The sequence below is a fragment of the Centruroides sculpturatus genome, unplaced genomic scaffold (genome assembly GCF_000671375.1).
Source record: "Centruroides sculpturatus isolate CEXI.00-Female unplaced genomic scaffold, Cexi_2.0 scaffold4486, whole genome shotgun sequence".
In the NCBI taxonomy this organism is placed as follows: domain Eukaryota; kingdom Metazoa; phylum Arthropoda; class Arachnida; order Scorpiones; family Buthidae; genus Centruroides; species Centruroides sculpturatus.
In genome coordinates, this window is record NW_019388579.1 from 1 (window position 1) to 6,579 (window position 6,579).

General features: G+C 27.7%; 1 long non-coding RNA gene across 1 annotated transcript; it reads left to right on the forward strand.

The window, feature by feature from the left end:
* The first annotated feature begins 417 nt into the window (after positions 1-417).
* Positions 418-5,376, forward strand: LOC111617000. The gene is made up of 3 exons (XR_002755359.1): positions 418-459; positions 578-652; positions 3,103-5,376. It is a non-coding gene; the product is annotated as an uncharacterized LOC111617000 (long non-coding RNA).
* Positions 5,377-6,579: the final 1,203 nt, after the last annotated feature.

The window sequence follows — 6,579 nt, forward strand, 5'->3', positions numbered from 1 at the left end:
AAATTTTGTTAGTGTTTAAAATATATATATTCCTTAATGTAGAATGTTTTATTACTTTGAACGTAAGTCAAATTTAATACATAAATATTAAGGGGATACAAGTGCATAAAAAATTAAATATAATAAACGTTAATGGAGTTTATTTCTTTTAAAATTCCATACACAGATGTATGTAACTTGTAATAAATTAAAATAACCAAAAAAGACCAACAGTACCTTTATAGTCATCATTATATTTGTTTTCACTTGAAAAAGACATTAGTCCATCTTGAAATTTATCAAAAATTTGATTTCTTTGTAAGCTTACACTTTGTAGTTATAAATCAAGGTCTTTCTGTACATAAGTACATATTTATTTAGATTTTAGTCATTATAGATAATCAAATTATAAATTTTTAAAATAGAATATTTAATAATAATTTGTTTTTAATTACAGCTGCAGCATTTAAGTCATTCCATGTATCCTTTAATTTTTTTTAAGTATTCTGATGTTTATGAATGTAAATTTATTTTAAAAAAAAACAATTTATTATATTGAAACATAATATTTGTTATAAATTTCTTAACAAGTATACAGTGAACAATTACATTCTGCGAGCTCAGAAGTATAATATGTTAATAGACATTCCATTTCTGAAATTTTACATAACAAGTATGACTTTTCTGATTTATCTGAGTTATTTTAATTATAAAATAATTGTAATACTGGGTCAATGCAAAAGTTTGTGGAATTTTCTAGAACTCCATAGAATATTCTAAATTGTTCTCCAATGAATGGTGCCTAAAAGTTTTTTGGGGTACGTAAATGAAAAGTGTTGAGGTGCACAGTCATAAGTGAAAAAATATTCCATGTGGCAATAACTTTTTACATATGTCAAGTTTGCCAATTTTTTTGGTGACCAAATTTGCACATACGTGCTTTACGATTATCATTTTGGTATAAAACCATTGTTATAGGAGATGAAACATGATGTGTGTGTGTGTCAAATTAAAGTATAAAAGATATGGACAGATATCAGTTGAGCAACACAGGACATGCCAAAATCAGAATTGCCTCATTTCAGGGTTATGCTGTGTATTTTGTGGGATGTTCAAGGACCAGTTCGTTGGGAGATGCTTCCATGGAATACTACTACAGTCGACCTTCCTATAACACGGGTTCCTATAGTTTGAATTTCTATATCACGGAGAAAAAATTGCAACAGTATTCGTACAAACACGCTAAAAAAACTCGTATAATTCGGTAAAACGTCATCACCAACTCATGTTGCGACAGGATTGGTCAAATCCAGACCAATAGCGGATATTGTACAAACCGTTGAGTTTAAACGAGCAGTGGACCTACTAAAAACCATTTATTATTTAACGTCCATAAAAATTATATTTATATTGATGATGTCTCCAAAGTTCAGCGAATTTTTCGCAAAAAAATAATTTATCAGGAAGCACACAAGCGCTATTTGATGACAAGCTCCAAGACGAAAACAAGCTTAAGCAATGGCATTGTTGAACGGTGCACACTCAGTAAGTAATCCTACAATTTTTTGTTTATAGCATAGTTTATAAAGATTATTCCCAAAAAATTATACGTGTTTAGGAAATGTTGAATCGAATTAGTCTAGAATCGAATAATTTTATGGAAGAAAATCTTTCAAATAGCCGTAGTCCGTAAACTGCATACATGCCGGGCTGTGATTGGCTCATGTATTCAAGGACTCATAAAACATCAATTTCATAAAGAACAGAATGTATCTACCATATTATAGGGGGTCGACTGTATAACTTCCAAAATCTCCCGTGCTCGGCTGCAATGTTTCACAAATGCTATTCACACCAAGCAGTCATGGATGAATATTGTGCGTTTTCTTTGTGACAATGCAAGACCACATGAGTCAAGGTTAACCTGGCAGAAGCTGTTTTATTTTGGGTGGAAGTTTCTCACTTGTCCCCTGTATACTTTGGACATTGCACTATCCAACTACTGTCTCTTTCATTCTGTGCAACACATTTTGAGTGGAAAGCAGTTCGCTGATGATGAGGAGATGAAAATCACACTTACAGTTGTTTGAGTCAAAACACTCTGAGTTTTATTTGCCAGGAATCTGTGACCTGCCCAATCAAGGGAAGAAGGGAAGAATGTAATGGCAATTATTTTCTTGAATAAACTATTTTTTGTTTTTGAAATAAATGTATTAGGAAACTCTAGAAAATTTCAGAAATTTTTGCATCAACCCAATATAATTTAAGAGAGATTTTAATTGTAATTATTGTACATTAATTCTTATTAATATTAAAAATATAATTAATAACATTTTGATTATATATTTTTGATTTGAAGATCTTTAAAATTTAATTTGACTTTCTCAAATTAAATTTTAAAGAATTTAATTAATTGACTCTCATTACACAGGGTTGTTCAGAAGTAATGCATCAGAAGATGCTTTCATACAACACATATCTATATACTTTATTGAACACTGTCAAGGAGAACATTTACATTGGAAATTGTTGTAACATGCAATTCTCAAGGTTTACATTACAGTTAATTGGTATTAATTAATGTGTAACTTAGAAAACGACAATATTTAAGTATTTATTATGGTACAGCACATAATCTATTATTAATTTGTNTTAATAATAAATAAAAAGCAATTTAGTTGAAAGATAGATAGTTAGGTTACCATTTATACTAAATTTAATAGTTATATTAGTTGTGAATTAAATTTTAGAATATTCTGGGAAAAAATGTTGATCAGTATTGGGATTCCAATATAATTAATAATAATTAAGCTTGCTTGAATATCTTCAATCTTCAGCTTAGTTGAATCTTCAGCTTGCTGAATAGATGCACTACCAGTTATGTTATCTGAACCTTCATCTGATCTTTGCTTCCAGATTAGTTAAATTAAATTATTAAATTTTGTGCGAGGAGGTATTGTGACCACCTATCCTTAAACCAAATTGATCTGTATTGATTACTAACAGCAGTCTAGTTCTAGGCAAGATTTAATGTGGCACTTAATGATTTAATAAGTATAGAGTTTATGCTTGATTGTTTATATACACGTTTATTAATTATTCATTTTTTATTTTTGGTTACAGGTAGAGAGAAGGAAAAATCAAAATTTTTGCCGACTTACCTTGCCAAAGACGGTTTTTAACTCCAAATCTTTCCAGACTTCAGTTGAAGTCAAAAACAAAAATGTGATGATTAAAAGAATCATTTTTAATATTAATTAACTCATTCCAAAGACTTTTTAGTCAATCTACCTCTAGACAGAATTTGAAAGCAAAAAGTTTTTATTTATAAAAAAAAAATACAATAATTTTGATTACATATAATAGAAGCTAGAATAAAACCTTACTTGTTTAGAATAGACAATGAGGTAAGCCAAATTTTGTAATATTGAATTGTCATCATTTATGTTTTTTTTTCTGTCATAAAACTCATTTATCTTTGTGCATAATATATTAAAAATGTAATCATAAAACTCTGCATCTGATTATATTTTTAATGTATTATTAAAAATTCTCAGTGAAATTTTGACAGAACTGTATAAATTCAATTTTACAGTCGAGACGAATATCACGGTCTTCCACATTTTATTTCTGTCCACAGTAAATCGTTTCCACTTTCCTATTATTTGATTATCAGTATTAATTACAATGTGATAAAGTTCTGTTATATGATTATAGTTCAATTTTTGTTATTTCTTTATTTGTTACACATGAATGATTTGTAAAATGCCAGCTAAATTTTTGAAATGTATACACCGGATGGGTTTTATACCAATATGTAAGCTTTATAATGATCTATTATATCTTCTGTTGTTTTTAAAAGAAAAACTATTTGATAAGGAGTGTATTTTTGAGAATTTTTTTTGTACTTATCTATTAACATTCCAAAAAAATTTTGTATATTTTATTTAGTATCTTCTAATTGATTTTTAATGAAATTAAATTTTTGCTTGAATTTATGCAGGTGTTTTGTAATTGAATTTATATTTACTACACCATGTTCTCTATGCAAGTGGTGCCCAAACTATGGTTCCAAGCCAAATCTGGCCAGCAAACACATTTGATACACCACTTATAAATGATAGAAGTGGGCCTGATTTTTGTGTATGGAATATTCAAAATAATATTGGTCTTGCTACATGTGACTTGTGCGTAATTTGGTCCACCAGTCAAAAAGTTTGGACACCACTGCTCTTATCATATAGTGTTATCACATAACTACCTCTTCAATTATCTACTATGCATTAGCACACCTCATAACTATAATTATAACTCTTTAAAATTTTTTGGTAAATGTTTCGGTTATGAATTTTTGGATGTAACACTTAAACATTAAAAACAATCAAGAAAAGTGCAGTAAATTAGTCTGACGAGTTTAACATTGCTCATCTACATCAATTGCCTTACATCCAATGATAGTATGCAATAGTATTACATACTGATGTCTTATACGTAGATGAAATGGCCATTTTTTAAAATTTTGATTAGTTTTTGATACTTAAATTTTTAATGGAAATATTAAGTTAATGAAAAATATAGATTAAAGAAGAAAAAAATTTGATCATCTGAATATATTCATTAATTTTAACACATAATACATTTTAAATAGTAATTGTAAGAAGATATGAAACAGAATTTGAGGACAATAATGATTTATGTAAAATAATAATGCTGTAATAGCAAAATAATTATTGAAGGGTGGTCAAACCATGTTGCAATGAGTCATATATTGCATATCAGAAATATGAGCCACTACATTCCTTATTTGAACAGTATTTTATATATATAATCAAAATACTATAATAAATATCACTTATGTTAAGAATATGCGTATTTTGGGTACATATGTAAGAAAGGCTACCTAAAATACTTTGAGAAAATAATTTTGTGTATTATAAATTAATTTCATTTCTTTTTATCTAAATACATATTAACATTTCTCTCATTATAGCTTTGTGAGTTATAGTTGGGACGCTTAATCGTTTAAAATTTATACATACCCTTTAGCTTTCAGTTGCCTGTTTAAGTTGTGAGTTACAATTACAATTTGTGCTTATATCACACTACATAACAGTCGACAAACGTAAAATCATTACATGTGTGTAAGCAGCATGTTTCCAATTTATGAGAAGTAATTGCATAAATGTCGGGAGCTGCTATAAGGATCTAGAAGAGCTGCAGTTTGACTGCCATGGTTTGTTGTATAATAACTGATTGATAGTTTTTGCTTTATTGCTGCAATTCTAATTAGTGTTATTTTAATTTTAAAATGTTTTTAAACTCAAAAAATAATATATCTGTGCATCATGTTTTTTTTATATTAATTAAGATTTATGTACATACAGTAGACTCAATAACTTGTCCTCAATAATATTTTCAATTTGCATTTAAAGGATAAGATTGTCCTAAAGTAACAATCTTATCCTTACGTGCAAATTAACCAATCAAATCTTAACATTAAAAAAACATTTTTCTTCTTAATTTTTAAATTTTGAATATTTCAAAATGTAATGAACACATTTGTGATTTAACTATTGTTGGGTCAATTAAATTTACAAGTTCATTCATATGTATCTTTTTATTTGAAACTAAACATTCATAAATATCACTTTTGGTAGCTGTTATTATGATCTATGTATGTATGTCTCTTTAATCCAACATTAAGTTTGGTAGACTATCATTACAGCTTTCAGGTTAGACACTTCTTTTATTGTTTCCAAATATGTATTTTGGACTTATATAAATGTTAAGTCCCTCTTCAGTGCAATATTACAAATTATTAAAAAACACAATTAGTAACATGACAAAATTCTTCGCGCGTAGATCATATTTACTGACATAAAACTATCATACTTAAAAATTGTCACACTTATACAATACCTATGGTTCTGTCTTCTAAAACCACGGTGTATAACGGGTAACATTCGGAAGATTTTAAAATACAGCCATTAAAAACACCACAAATACATTTTCCAACATTAATATGGAAAACCTAATATATTAATAATATTATAATTTTTTACTTTATAACATCATATATCTTAATAAAATATCAATATAACACGATACTCACTTTTAACATGTGCTCATAAAATCTTATATAAGTACAACTTTAAAGAATATGTATGTTCTACAATATAACGTTGGCAGTAACTGCAATTATAATTGTTTTACAGATTAATTATATGTAGCATAGTAATATTAAAAACATTTTTAAGAGAATACGTGCACAATTTTACAATATATTTCCAATTATTTTCTGTCACAACATGATGATAAATACATTATAATCAAGTCATAAGTCCGAAATACATATGTGGAAACAATAAAAGAAGTGTCTAACTTGAAAGCTGCAATGATAGTCTACCAAACTTAATGTCGGATTAAAGAGAGATACATACATAAACATTCATACTTCGCAGATTTTAATGTAAAATTTGAATCATATGTTGACATTTTCACTCCAACAGTGATCAGTTAATCAGTATACTGATCATTTTTATTTTAATAGAAATGGTAGACAATAGAAAAGTAAAGGTTTTTGTTCATAGCTGAAAAAAA